At 44.0% G+C, this 14,327-nt stretch overlaps 1 non-coding gene across 1 annotated transcript; it reads left to right on the top strand.

Annotated features, from left to right (window-relative positions):
- The first annotated feature begins 13,768 nt into the window (after positions 1-13,768).
- LOC111867954 lies at positions 13,769-13,872 on the top strand. The gene has a single exon (XR_002843429.1). It is a non-coding gene; the product is annotated as a U6 spliceosomal RNA (small nuclear RNA).
- Positions 13,873-14,327: the final 455 nt, after the last annotated feature.

Here is a 14,327-nt window from a genome sequence, read left to right on the forward strand (position 1 = left end):
TAGTCAGCCGCTATACCGACTGCGCTATCCCGGCTTCGAGACCTAGACGCAGCTGGGAGAAAAATATTACAATTTATCTGAGAGAAATAAGGTGTAATGACAATTTCTTTCTGGCTGACGGTAGGGACTGGAGATGGTCTCTTCTGATAATGCAATGGATCAAAAGAGGGGAAATTTACTGGTTACATGAGCGATTATTCAGGGGCCGAGCGGTCTAAGGCTTGAACTGTCTTCGCCGTTGGTTCTTATTGCTTTCCGGCATGGATGTTTGTCTGTGTTTATGTTAACCCGTGTAGGTAGCTGATCCCCCGCCCAAGGAGTCCTACCGACTGTCTATACGATTAAGAAACTGTGAAACAGATGCTAGGGTTCGTCTTGGACTGTAGCGTCCACGGAGTGGTAGATGGGCGACTACCGTCTTTTCACCAAGAAGTTGCTCAGAGGAATATTATATTTTGTCACATAGATATTGGGTTTTCGGATTTTATCAGTCGTCCTGGTTTTTAAGATAACTAAGAAAAAACACGACGTTTCGGAAACTGGATCTGTTTCCGTCCTCAGGTGAGGGAAAAACAGTGATTGAGGCCAGCTCCTTCTAAGGGACCCAACAGAATAGGTGTTTTTCCTTCACCTGAGGACGGAAACAGATCCAGTTTCCGAAACGTCGTGTTTTTTCTTAGTTATCTTAAAAACCAGGACGATGGATAAAGTCCGAAAACCCAGTATCTCTGTGTGTTATTCACCATCGTCAGAATCGTATAGTAACTAATTATATTTTGTTCTTAAATTCCACACAAATTGTTCGCTAGCCATTTCATTTACCAAAGCTTCGCTGCATGTAGCCTTAACGTTGTGAGACAGCGAAACCTTTTCCTGCTCCTAGGCAGTTTCCGGGTGGCATAACCATTTCGATCAATTCCTCTACGAGTTATGCCGTTTTCTCTCTATGTCAGCAAACGTATGAATCGAGCTGTTGATAAATAGCATGAGCACTCAGCAGACCGGATTGTTACTCAATTTCAGCCAGTCTTGCGTGCTCGCTCCGAAGTGAGTGAAAGTTAACACGGCGCGAGTGGCTGGTCTGTCTGTAAGACCCCAGGGGAGATAACTGTAGCACTGAATGGCATGGAAGGATTGTTACGAATGTTGAAAATGCAGGAATCTGTCAGAAGGCGATCGTGGCCAGTTTGTAAAGATGTATCCCTTCATTCACTTGGACAGACTGAGAAAAACCACGAGAAGTTTCTGCCAGAATAACCGCCAAACGTGAGTGAGATTCGAACTGGCTTTCTTCCGTTGCTGCTATACCAACTTTCTGGGTTTTGAAAACTTGAAAAAGCCATGTAAGAATAGATAAGAAGCGTCTATTTCCAATCTTTTCAAAATATAGACTCCATTTCCCTCCCCCAGTTTCAGACAAACTGCCCCGGAGTGTTCGTGACGCTGTCTGTTTCACTTGTTTAGTAGGAACCTGCACCCCATCTGTTCCCTGTCGACCCAGGTACTTAAGTTAAGTATATACAAATTTTATCTCGTATCGATCATTGTCAGAGTCGGGACAGCTCAGTTGGTATAGCGACTGACTACGGGCTGGACGACCAAGGGGTCGGAGTTCCAGTCCCGGTGGGGGCAAGAATTATCACATCTCCATGTCATCCAGATCGGCTCTGGGGCCCACCCAGCCCCTATCCAATGAGTACCGGGGGCTCTTGCCCCAGGGGTAAAGCGACCGGGGCGAGAAGCTGACCACTCACCTCCAACAAGTGGCTAGGTCAAGAAAATGTGAATATATACGAGTACATCCACTCCCTCATACGCCTTCATGGCGTAGTGGTTGCCGGTCACGGTAGCCGAGCGGTCTAAGGCATGTACTGTCTTCGCTCGCTTGAAAACCGGGATCGTGGGTTCGAATCTCACTCAGGGCATGGATGTTTAGTTTGTGTGTATGCGTTTTTCTGTGTTTGTGTACAGGTAGAGGCCTTGCGACGAGCTGATCACCCGCCCAAGGAGTCCTACCGAATGTGTAAGATCTAGAAAAACCGAAGTGAACGGAGAAGTTCATGGAGGTAGGCCTAGGCCCACTTGGGGCTGTAGTGCCAAGGGGAAGGAAAAAAAAAATGCGTAGTGGTTAATTAGTCAAGCACCAGGACAACTTTATGTTTTTCGGTCATTGTAACTGCAGTTCTTCTGAGAAGCTTCGTCTCGACGCCCGAGTCATACTGAAGTGTTGAAAGAATTCTTTGCTCTGTATTTATTAAGAGTTGAATGAAATGTGGCACATAGAGTGATTATGTCAGTTTTTTCTATAGTTTAATTAATTACGCCGTTTCGACTACACGTGTAATTTAGCGTGGCATGGAAGATCCAAAGTAAATGACGAATTGGGAAGGGCGTGAAGAAAGCGGCAGTATTCCAGCATTTGCTCTGAGGTATGACACCCGCTTTCCTGACCAAGACTCGAACCTAAATCCTCCTGAATTCGAAGCACTGCTTACGAACAGTAAACGAGGGAGCGGGTGAGACATGTAGTTACTATTTTTAGTTTCTTGGGGTGGGGTGAGGCTGAGTCCACTTTGTATTCGACCACTAATTGTCCTGTTGTACCTGCGCGAGGTGACAGATAATTATGAATGTGGAGCAGTTACTGGAATCAGAATTGGCAGGAGAAACCAAAGTACTCGGAGAAAAACTTTCCCAGATCCGCTTTGTCCACCACAAATCCCACATGACCTGACCTGGACTCGAACCCGGGCCGCCACGGTGGGAATCCGGCGACTAACCGCCTGAGCTATGACACGGCCCAGACACGTAGTAAATGCATAGAAATGATGTCCAGGTGCTGTCCCGTCATTTGCCTGGAACAGGGATTGGTAATTACTATCAGCTACTGAAATAGCGGCTCACAGATTTTCAATGAAAAGCGCAAGTTGCGAATGTACAGAGGTACATATCCTGCACCAGTGCTTAGTGCTTAATTAAGTTAAGGGCCAAATTCACCTTCGCTTTTACCGGTACATCTTGATTTGTTCTGCAGCCACTCGGCACACCAAGCTAAAGGGCCTAATGCTTGTTACAAGGTATATTTTAATTGTTAATTATATAGCCGCGCGACAGAGTGACTATAGACGGGTTTTGGATCAATAATTGGATTTACTGAACACTTAAAACTCATAACTAGAAGTAAGGATTTTGCTCCCACTGTTTTACACGACTCGAAAAACACTATAGGACACACTAGGACTTCTCAGCCTGTTACGGTCCTAAATAGTCGTCGCTTGGTCGCGGGTTTCCATTCCGCTGGGTTACCGAACTGCCACCGGCCTCACCTACCAGCTTCTTACAGCAACAGCTCACAAAGACTGAAGACCAGCGGTTATCTAACTCACTGTAACAAAAGTCAAAGTGAAAGTCGAAGTCAAAGTTATGTTACGACCGACGGTCAGTCTACCGGCCTGTCTTGGTGTCAAGACGAATCTGGGGCCCAAGACCAGATTTTGGTTACTGACAGACAGTTGCGGGTTTGTTCATATCTGGCGCCCTCTCTGACGAGAGGATAGGTCTGTTGTTTACAATTGCTGCTGGCTCTCGCCAGCGCACTCATATTAACCGCCTGTTTCATGAATTTTAATACTTTTTTTTTGTGGTGGCCATTATTCTGTCTTCCTCTGACTCGGCCCCACTGAACCCTGTCATGGGCTGCTGAAATGCCGTTGCTACTACTGTGAACGTGTCGTTCAGAGACGAACTATTTGCATCATGAGCCTGAACTGACTTGACTTGATACTAGCTGTTGGTTGTGCCTCAAGGGAGGGGCACTCATATCTCCCACTGTGGCGGGGCAGGCCTGTGCAGCTGAGGGCGGCTGAGGCTGCTGCTGTTGCTGTGTGCTGCTGCGTAGCACCGCCGCGACAACATACAGTAGGGAGTTGGATTGCAGTTAGCCCAGACATGGTCCAATTGTTGACAATTGTAACAGTGCGTGAGACCAGTCTCGGCTTTGTACGCCTCTACCCTGATTGCAGTATGGCAAAGGCTCGTCAGTTTGAATATCTCATCGGAGGCTAATCTCGGCGCGGAACACGTAGACAACACTGATCTCCTGTTGCAGTACAATTGTTGCTTAAGAATGGCATGACGTATTCCACTGTTGCATGCGCAGCCATTGGCACGGACCGCGTAGAAAACACCATTCCTCGGTTGTTTACGGGCTGCTGCCTAGTAATGGCCAGCTGCTTTGACTCCACAATTCTTTCTTTGTGCGAATATGCCAGAATATGTTTATACCACGGACAACGAAGATGTCTGCAAGAAAACAATGTTGTAGCATACAAGTAGTTCTTGTATGCTCTCTTTCCCGGGGGGAAGGGTTACAGCGGAAGGTAAGGAAGCGACCATAGTCGGATAAAGTCCGCTCGTATCTTAAGGCGCGTCAACATTACTCGTGTTCGCCAGGCTTGTGCTCGTCGGGAGACTCGTCTGGCCTTTACACGTGCTCGTAAATCTTCGTCCACACTACTTCAGTTGCTCGCCAGGCTTCGGCGCGTGGGGATTGGTATATTTACTCGTAGTGTGTATAGGCTGTAGTCGTATTTTAATTTATTTGCTATAGTTTATAAATTAAAAATTTGCTTGTCTCGTGACTTGTCATATCGTCCACATTACTCGCGAGCATAGCGAGTCACACGAGCACGAATAATGTGGACGCGCCTTTAGCTAGCTAGACGATGTATGGCTGTTGGGGGAAAGAGTGAGTAGACGTAGTGAATTACGTAAAATAAAACACAGCAGGGTGGGCCAATTACGTCGTTATTTTTCCAAGCTGTCCTCAGGGTAGGTTAAGCGGACGAAAACGAGATACAAGATCATTTTCATTAAATAAATCTGGAATGGCGTGTGAAGTGCACGGGCATAAAAACACAAACAGACAAGCACATAACAGAAACACGCAGAAAAACGCAAGAACAATAAATACAATAACGACAATAAACACACGCACACATATGCTCAATACTCTTCTTGTGTACATAAATAAAACAAACTCCGTGGCCTGTAGTCCGCAAGCGAACTATACTGACCAAGCGACCGCCGATTGTCGGCGAAGTTAGTGCCAACTTTTACGGATAGAGGGCATCACGTGGTCAGCGCAACGGATCCTGTGCACGTACATAACAGAAAGTACCATGGAGAGTAACACAGTCGAGATATTGACCTTCATTCCGACATGTTTGCTACACTCGCATAGGCCTCGTAACCCAGGGCTGTACAACTGGCGGTATGCCACTTCATTCTGTGGGGCCCGTTACAGTCTCAATATGCAATAACGCGTGCCTCCTCTTTAGAAAAAGCGACTAATTTTGTCGAACACTGTATGAAAAGTGCCCGTTAAAAATTGTGTGTAATTTTTCAACCCATTTCACACGACACCTAACAAATAATAAAAATATGGAATTAGTACGACTCCAAAATGTCTGTAATCTCGCAAACTTTCTGTTACTGATCTAAGGCCTAGGTACATTCGACCTGGCAACATTTAATTTAAATAAGTTCTTTTTAACTTTATGGGTCCAGTTCTTATTCATATTTCACAGATCTGATTACTATAAAACAGATATTTCTATTATTGGTATGTTGGAATATAAGGCAATATGTTACAAGCCGGAAGGTCGCGGGATCGAATCCCGATGAGCTGGATTGTTTCAATTGACCTAATCCTTCCAGCCGCACTATGGCCCTGGAGTCGACTCAGCCACTAACAGGAATGAGTACCAGGAATATTCCTGGGGGTAAAGGGCGGCCGGCGCGTAAGGCTGAATTCACATCCATCTGTGAGCCGATTGTCTAGAAAATGTGGGAGCTTCAATATCTCACAACCCTATGGGCCTCCAAGGCCTGTTACAGGGATACCTTTAACTATATGTGTATATATATAATGTGCCCTGTGTACTTAAGATACAGTGCCACAACTCAGTGCTTTAAAGTCAGGCAGCCATGGTTTAACTTATTTCAGTTTGTAGAGTTTGCATCTGGCAAAGAACAAGAAGCACTTTTTTTTTTTCTGTAGCCTGATTACTCGCGAGTACTCTAACACAGACACTCACTCTCCTTTCAGCAGGAAGGGGATTTGCAACTGCCGAGATGGATAGAAGAACGCTTTCGGATTGTGTAATGCTGTAACGCGGCTCAACTAATTATAGTAAGGCCAACGAATGAAGTCCAAATTGTACTTACACATCTCCCGCAAGCTACTATGCTTCTCCCTCCAGAGAATTTCCCTGTATCGCCATCCAGTCGTCTAGCCGTTCTGTATACACAAATGTGGTCATCACATGGAAAATGGAACCGTGCAAATGCCACGGTGATCACGATAATAGATATTCCCCGTGTGTAGTCACTTTCACAGCCAGTAGATCGCAGTAATTGCTGGCAGTGCGATGGCTCCTCATAAAGGTAACACGATTTGTTATCAAGCAAGATGCAGTAATTACAAATTAACGTAGTTCTGCTAAGAAGACAAAACGGAGGATCTCAGAATGCCTCTTAACAGAGCAATGGAAGCTGCCTGTGCTAGTCTGTAGTTGAGTGAAATCAGGAGGACAAGAAGCTCAAGTAGATGGAACACAACCCCCTGCTCCTATCAAAGCAAATTCGTTATGTTAGATCTTTTGGAGGTAGGCAATTTATAAACATACACGGCACCTATAAAAGAAGGTGCTTACTTTCCCCGTCCACTATCCCTACTGACCGAGACGGGCTACCAAACCACATTCTTCCCTTCGTGGTTCTTCAAAACATAAACCTCGTTACACACAGAAAGTCACCCATCCGGAACATTTCTACCCTGAAGATGGAGGAAATATATATCTCTGAAACGTCGGAAATGCTTCCCATATCCACGCGGTGTTAACTACCCAAGAACTGAGCTAACATCTACAGTGTAAGCGTAAGCCAGTAAAAACTAATGTATCATCTCTGATTATATAATTGCTCATGATATGGATAAATACTTAATTAGACGGACGTTTATTTAGTAATATGAGTACTACAGATCCCACTTTTACTAAATCCGTTCCTCTTATACCCTACGGTGTCGAGTTTTTTTTCTTCATTTTGATCATTTTACAGACGGTAGCACCCCTTGGGTGAGTGATCAGCTCGTCGCAACGGCTCTATCTAAACACATGGTCACATAAACACAGGATAAACATACACACGCACCGAACATCCAAGCCTTGTGTGGGATTCGAACCCACGATCCCGGTTTCCAAGCGAGCGAAGACAGTACATACTTTAGACCGCTCGGCTGCCGTGACCGGCACAGGGTCAACATTAAGGAAATTATGCAACTTCTGTAAACAGGAAGAAACGCTAAGAACACGTGTAAGATGACGGGTTCCGTTAAAAAAAGTCTTCTTGCTGAATGTGCGAAGTCGCACAACGGGCGTGTTATCTTCGACTTCTTCGAAAACTTAAAGGAATCGCAGAGAAAAGCCTTGCGGCATATTTTCCACGAAACATTGATTCACACTCACTATTTTGTAAAGAAATGCTGGCAGAATAATAATGTGCAGGGTGTATTTCCAACGACAGTACCAGTCAGTCTTTTAACATTTCTGCAGTGCACGTGCAGGAATAAATAAATGACTTCATTCTTGATGGATTTTTGATGTATGAGTCTAAGTTCGAAACCTTTGTCATGACGAAATGGAGAGCGGCAGTTTCTATAAATACACGAAAGAATCAGTTAATTTCAGGATTACTAGTAGGAAGCCCTGTGGTAGTGCCAGGCACCGAATTTTATCGCAGTAAACGAGAAAATACAGAACCTTCATCGAATTCATTGGAATGTGGTATATGATCTTAGCTTAGAAACAACAACATTTATTACGTAAGATTTGAGGTTTTCACGGCGGTGACTATGAAGAAAGCAGTCTTCTGGGATGTGGCACCGTGTACATGTGGTGTTAACCGACGTTTCGGAGGAATGTATCGCCTCCATCTTCAGGGTAGAAAGAAAAATAAGAAATCCGCAAGCGAAGAGACCGTGAGAACCGGTACCGGGTGAGAAGGGTGTGCGAGAGAAAAGCGTCCAGTGTTTCACTGCCTGAGCAAAAGATGGCATCTGATGCCTTCAGCTCAATCACTAAAAATGGCAGGGCAGCAGCCAGTGACTGTCAGACGAACTGTAGAAAATTATCGGAAGCGAGATGGTTCGATTATTAATTAGAGTTCGTGTTGATAAAGGTTAAGAGTCTTCCGTTGAAGAGGGAAGCGCAACAGCGACCGAAACAGACCGGAAGTGACGTCGACACCGACAGCGACGACAGTTCAACTGACACGGCTGACGGATCGGCGGAGTTCACTACACTGTGCGTCGAGCGGCTATGAATAGTTAGTCGGGTGATATTGACATGCAAGGCAGCACCATAGCTGAAGCAGTTAGTCGCTGGCTTTCCAGCGCGGACGTCCGGGTTCGATCCAGGGTCTGATTAAGTAGGATTTTTGTTGGACAAAGTGGCACTGGGGCGGTTTTGTTTTTAGTACTTCGGTTTCCCCTGCCAATCTTCATTCCACCAAATTTTCCATCATCATAATCACTCGGGGCAGGCTACAATAGGTCAATCATTGGCCGCCGTGCCGAGTGGACCCAGTTGGACTCCCCCCCCCACTAAGCGAATTGAAAGAAAATTAAATTTACTGACAGGCAAACCTAAACATTTTTTCCCCTAATCAGAACCACTGCTAAGTCTAGTGTGGTGATGAATTATGTTTTAATGCTTCATTTGCAATCCGAGTATATGTTAAATGTATCTCGCTGTCTTTCATTTCCAATCAAAACACAATGTTGCCACCAAGGTCAGGACAAAACTCGCTTTTGTTATGTAAGAACAATAGTCATATGATAACCTTCTTTAGTGAAAACGGTTGTGGGCTTGTTAACGTAATCAAACCAGGAATAAAACAGTCTGCGTGCAGAGGTTGGGAAGCCTCGACAGCGGACATCCCGCGCCATGCATGTGGCCGCAGCTTTCACAACTAAATAAATAAACAACTTCATGTAGCAGAGTCTTTGAGAAGCATACAGTCCCTCAATTGCACAACATTTCCCACTTGGCGTACTACTGATGCTCTCAACAGCTCAGACTTTGCGTCGAATGACAGGTTGAGTGATGAAGTGGAAAGGACGTGTTAGCAAGTAGTCGCGACCAAATTGAGATATTTGCCTGGAGGGATCTGCATGTCAGTAACACGTTCCAGCGACGTTTCCGGAGATTCCAGCCTCGAATATCGGACGAGTTACTGGCTGTCGTGACTGGGTATTCCATCTTTTACTCTTTCTCGCCAGGCGAATGCCAGAGTACTTCCTTGGAATACTCGTAGCGTGGCCGCATTTTTCAAGTCCTTCCTTAATGATCATTCATGACCATCTAGCCCCCTCTTTCAACAATATATAATATCTGCAACTGAAACAACATTGTTAAATAACCTAAAACCTTTCGTTTGTACGTACTGGGTTGTAACACCTGGAAGGAAGGTGAACGTTTTTTTTCTATTGCTAGTGGGGTGGGACTAAGTCCCTTGTACTGCGGCCACTTCTGGCCTCTTGTACCAGCCCCAGATGATAGGTGAGGGTGATTGTGGAGCAATTGGTGGAATGAAGATTGGCAGGAGAAACCGAAGTACTCGGAGAAAACCTGACCCAGCGCCACTTTGTCCATCACAAATCCCACTTGACCAGACCCGGGACTGAACCCGGGCCGCAGTGGTGGGAAACCAGAGACTAGCCGCTTGAGCTATGGCGTGGCCTAGGTGAACGGTTAGTGAACAAAAGAAACTGCGATAACAAGTTCCTATGTAGTATCATACAACGGGTTCAATGTTTCCACAAATGTAACGCAACACAATGTAACGACCGTTCAAACGTCACAGAGTTCAAGGATGCTGCATCGTTTGTTACAACAGGCATTTAGGCGAGTTCGTAGTTCTTCGGAGCACCTGTCAGAATCTGTCCGTCCGTCTGTAAGCATAAAACAGTCTGACAACTGTAGAACGGATTTCCACGGAACTTGATATTACGGAGTTTCGCTAAAATGTGTTGGCATGTTCCAACTCGGTTAAGATAGGACAAAATGAAGGATACAATGGAACCATTTCTGCGCGTATCTTGATCATAATTCCTTAAATACTCGTATTTAACGGAAAGAAAACTGTTTCGACTAAAAACTGTACAGAAAAACGAAACATATTTAATGCCAAATGCACTTTTCCGTACGTTTGTGTGAGAGTTAAAGAAGAAATGTTATGTCATGTACGCAGTTCATTACTTGCATACTAACATTCAAAAACTGTTCTAAAGCCTACACGACGACTGGCGAAATATCGTTATCATCTACAATAGTTCAACTACAATTTCTCGAATCTGAACTTACAGGTCTCTACTCCGTAACTAGACAAGTGGCGCTACAGCACATATGTAAGCATACATTTAATGAACGTTAATTTTACGTAACGCTGGTTACGGTAGCCGAGCGGTCTAAGGCATGTACGTATTGTCTTCGCTCGCTCGGAAGCCGGGATCATGGGTTCGAATCCCGCTCAAGGCATGGGTGTGTGTGTGTGTGTGTGTGTGTGTGTACGCGTTTATTCTGTGTTTGTGTTATGCTGTATTTAGGTAGAGGCCTTGTGACGAGCTGATCACCAATCCAAGGAGTCCTACCGTCTATAAAAAGACCATGAATCTGAGAAATCAGCCCTATGTTCCACAAGGGGAGCAGGAGCAGAAAACAATATACGTAACATAATACATATTTATGGAGTTTATATCAATAAATAAGTAAAATATTTTTAGTTACTTTAACAAATACTTAAGAACAAATGCTATCATGCCATTTATAATTCATTCGGCTGAAAGAGCCTGTAAATTGTTCACCACAGAGAGTGGCCTTCCGAGAGACTGTTGCAAATCCTTCGGTCGGTCGAGTTGTGGCGTAATTACCGTGACGCAAGTGCTATTTGTTTACATGACCGTCGACTACAGTCCGAAACCCCCGATAGCCTCATAGTGTACAAATCAGCAACTCAGTCGCGTTACTTTTTGTGCCGAATTTCCACGTGACAGATACACATCGGTATAGGTGTTCATGCGCGATGCTCATGTGAAGAATAAGGAAAACATTCCGACTTAAATTTTAGGATGATACAGCTCCACCCGCAATCGGGGCAGAAGAAATCAGACACTAAATAAATTTTCACAGGGTTGTTATTGAAAGTCAGAGAGATAGAGACAAAGTGAGAAACCACAAAGTCGAATCCTCACTTAAGGGAATTTGGACGAAGTCGGTGCCTTGAACATTCCCCTCGAAAGTCTAAGGGACTTTGCTTTGCACATGAGACTGGGGTTTATAAAATTTGCTCTATTTCCGAAAAGGAATGCCGTGTGAACTATTCACGAAGGAGCAGGGTACATATACGTTAAGGACAGGCACCATTTCTGGTATCGGCTGTGATCTGAGTGGGGCTTGTTTGATTCGCTGGGCTACACAATTGTGTCCTAACCACTGCCGGAGAGGTTTGGGCAGGCGCTTGGGCAAACTTTCTTATATTTTCATAATCTTATCTAAAGTTTTATAACGCAGCAGTTTTACTCATATTGTTACATGGACCACAATGTGGGATTCCACTGAACAACAGGCATAAACTGCATGAGATTACAAAGGGCTATTATGAAGAGCTGACCATATTACAAATCAGACTGTTATGGCCCAAGGGTTATGTACAAGTAGATATGTTTTTCTGGGTAAATTTGGAATAAGTGTATCTAGACTTTAAGATAAAAAAACAGAAATAATGAATCGTACCAGGAAGCTTGGGTTTGCAAAGAAGTGTAACATGCAATACCTGAGTAATCAGAATGTTAGCGCGACAGCGTAATAACGCTGACATTGAGGAAGAAGCTATATGAAGTGGGTCATAAAAACTATGGCATGAGGAAAACGCTGAGTCGGAGAGGGCGATAGACCTGAAAGAGCCAACCCCCTTTCGATAAACAGCCAATGAGTGGGCCACACCGACCCAAAATCACGTCAGGATGGGCGGGTGAATACACCCCCGGAACCCAGCGAGTCAGCAAAAAGAGGGTACATAAACTCTAGAGGAATCAATCAAAAAAACTTTTTAATATTATTAATTGATACAGAGTTCAGCCGGAGGCTATCGCCGACAGAGTGATGGCGAGCGCCTCTTTCCTCAGCTCACGTAAGTAGACTTACTTCATATATCCATGAACATTAAGTGCGATAATATTAAAGTGCAAACCCCAGGGAGAGAAAGTGAAAACTAGATGGACTAGGTTTACAGAGAAAGAGAGACAGAGGGATAGGATACCCAATAGCAGGGTGACAGGATGGAACTAATGTCTGTACGACAGGATAATAACCCAAATGTAATGTGANGACAATCAGAAAACACGTTATATTTGGGGTTCCCACAGCAGTGGCTATTAACAGTTCGATCTTCTAGGACACAGAACCATATAGTTTGTTGAAAATTAACCGACGTCTCAGAAGCACATGCTCTGCTTGCTGCCTTCTTCATACTAGTTCCATGATTGGCTTACTTTTGACCGGCGAAAATATGCTATTCCGAAACGTCTGTTGAATTTTACTGGATTACATGGCAGCATTGATACTAAAATGAATTGGTTCCACCAAGAAAGCAGATTTGCTAGAAGCACAAGCCTACACCATGAAATTGGAAAAGAAAACAAAGAACGTACATGTCTACAAGGTATTTGAAGGCCGTTAAGTTGGAACAGTCTAATCCTCTAAGCTGATTATTATGAATAAAAATATTTAGCGCCATCTCAAATGTGAACCAATTAAACAAACTGGCCTATGAATTTTCTTCTCTTAGCTCCACACCAAGATGATTATTAATCTGGGTAAAGGACTGTCGAAACAGTTCCCGTATATTTTTCATAGAACCCTAAGCACATGCACAATTACTTTAACTTTCATGCGGTCTAAAGCTCGTTCTTGCTTCTTTGGGAGAATGAAACTTGTAGAAACCTTGAACATAAATTCTTCATAGGCCTACTAGATTCTATACAGGCTAGTGGGTTAAAAATAGAAGCTGAACGAATATTGCTGCACTGAGTTTCAATGCAATTTATAGCATGGATTACATTTTGCTTTCCTTTACAAACGCCCATTACGTAACAGTCATAATATACACAGTTTGTGAGTTCTGTCACAGGCCTAACAAAAACCCTGAAGGGAAAGATCCTCTTTAATGCTACGGTAAATTAACAGACTAAGGAATTCTCTGAATTTAAGGAATCTGGATATTCATTGCCAAGTTCACATAATTCCGCTATTGGACTGTGCCCTCCACCACCGCAATTTTGCATTGTGTGTGTGTGTGTACGTTCCACACTTACGCATCCTCCATTTATACCTAGGTCTCCCATGTGGTCTTTTTGCTGTTTTGTGAACAAAACTGTTTTCATTTTGTACTCCCTCAGCCTCCCCAAGAAAATTCTGGTATAGCAGGCACACTGAAATTGGTCATGACTGCCTCCTTCCATGATCTTACCTACCCAACATTCAGGATCACTTCCTCACCTCATTTTAATGTTATATACCTTCAGTAAATGGATAAGAACTGGTAAGTAACATAAGAACCAATCTCCATTCTCTTGAGTACAAGAATATTCCTACTTACATCTCATTTTCAAATAGACTGAAATTTATATTCTTACTTGTAGCTCAATGTACTCGCTTCAGCGGTGCGTATACTAAAACTGGAACAATACAGAGATTAGCATGGGCCCTGCACAAGGATGACACGCAAAATCGTGAAGCGTTCCACATTTTGGGGGGGGGGGACAAAGTTGCTTGTGTCCGTGACATTCTTTAAGTCATACGTGTCCCTTGGGTAGTGCAAAATGAGCAACATACTTGGCAAAGCTTCCCAAAGGAAAAAGAACTTGAGTGCTCTCTATTGGGAAGCAAGAAGCAAACTGGGTTAAATGATCCAAAATGCAGCCTTTGGAAACCAACCAACCAACTTGTAGCTCAACTAACAGCTGGTAAAGGAGGGGGGGCATTTTGACACTAAATGACATCGTATTGTACTGCTATGAGAAGTCACATATCCCTCTGTGCACATCACTATCACTCAAATTTCTTCTATAGTGCATCCAAGTCATCAGGCAGCAGAGGCATGAAGATGACCACTTACCTCCATGCTGAAAGTCTACTTCTATACCCTCTATACAACTGCTCTAAAAAAGTAAAAGTTGTCCCTGTGCTTAACTAAATAAGCACTAC

This window comes from Cryptotermes secundus, unplaced genomic scaffold, assembly GCF_002891405.2.
Source record: "Cryptotermes secundus unplaced genomic scaffold, Csec_1.0 scaffold267, whole genome shotgun sequence".
Lineage (NCBI taxonomy): Eukaryota > Metazoa > Arthropoda > Insecta > Blattodea > Kalotermitidae > Cryptotermes > Cryptotermes secundus.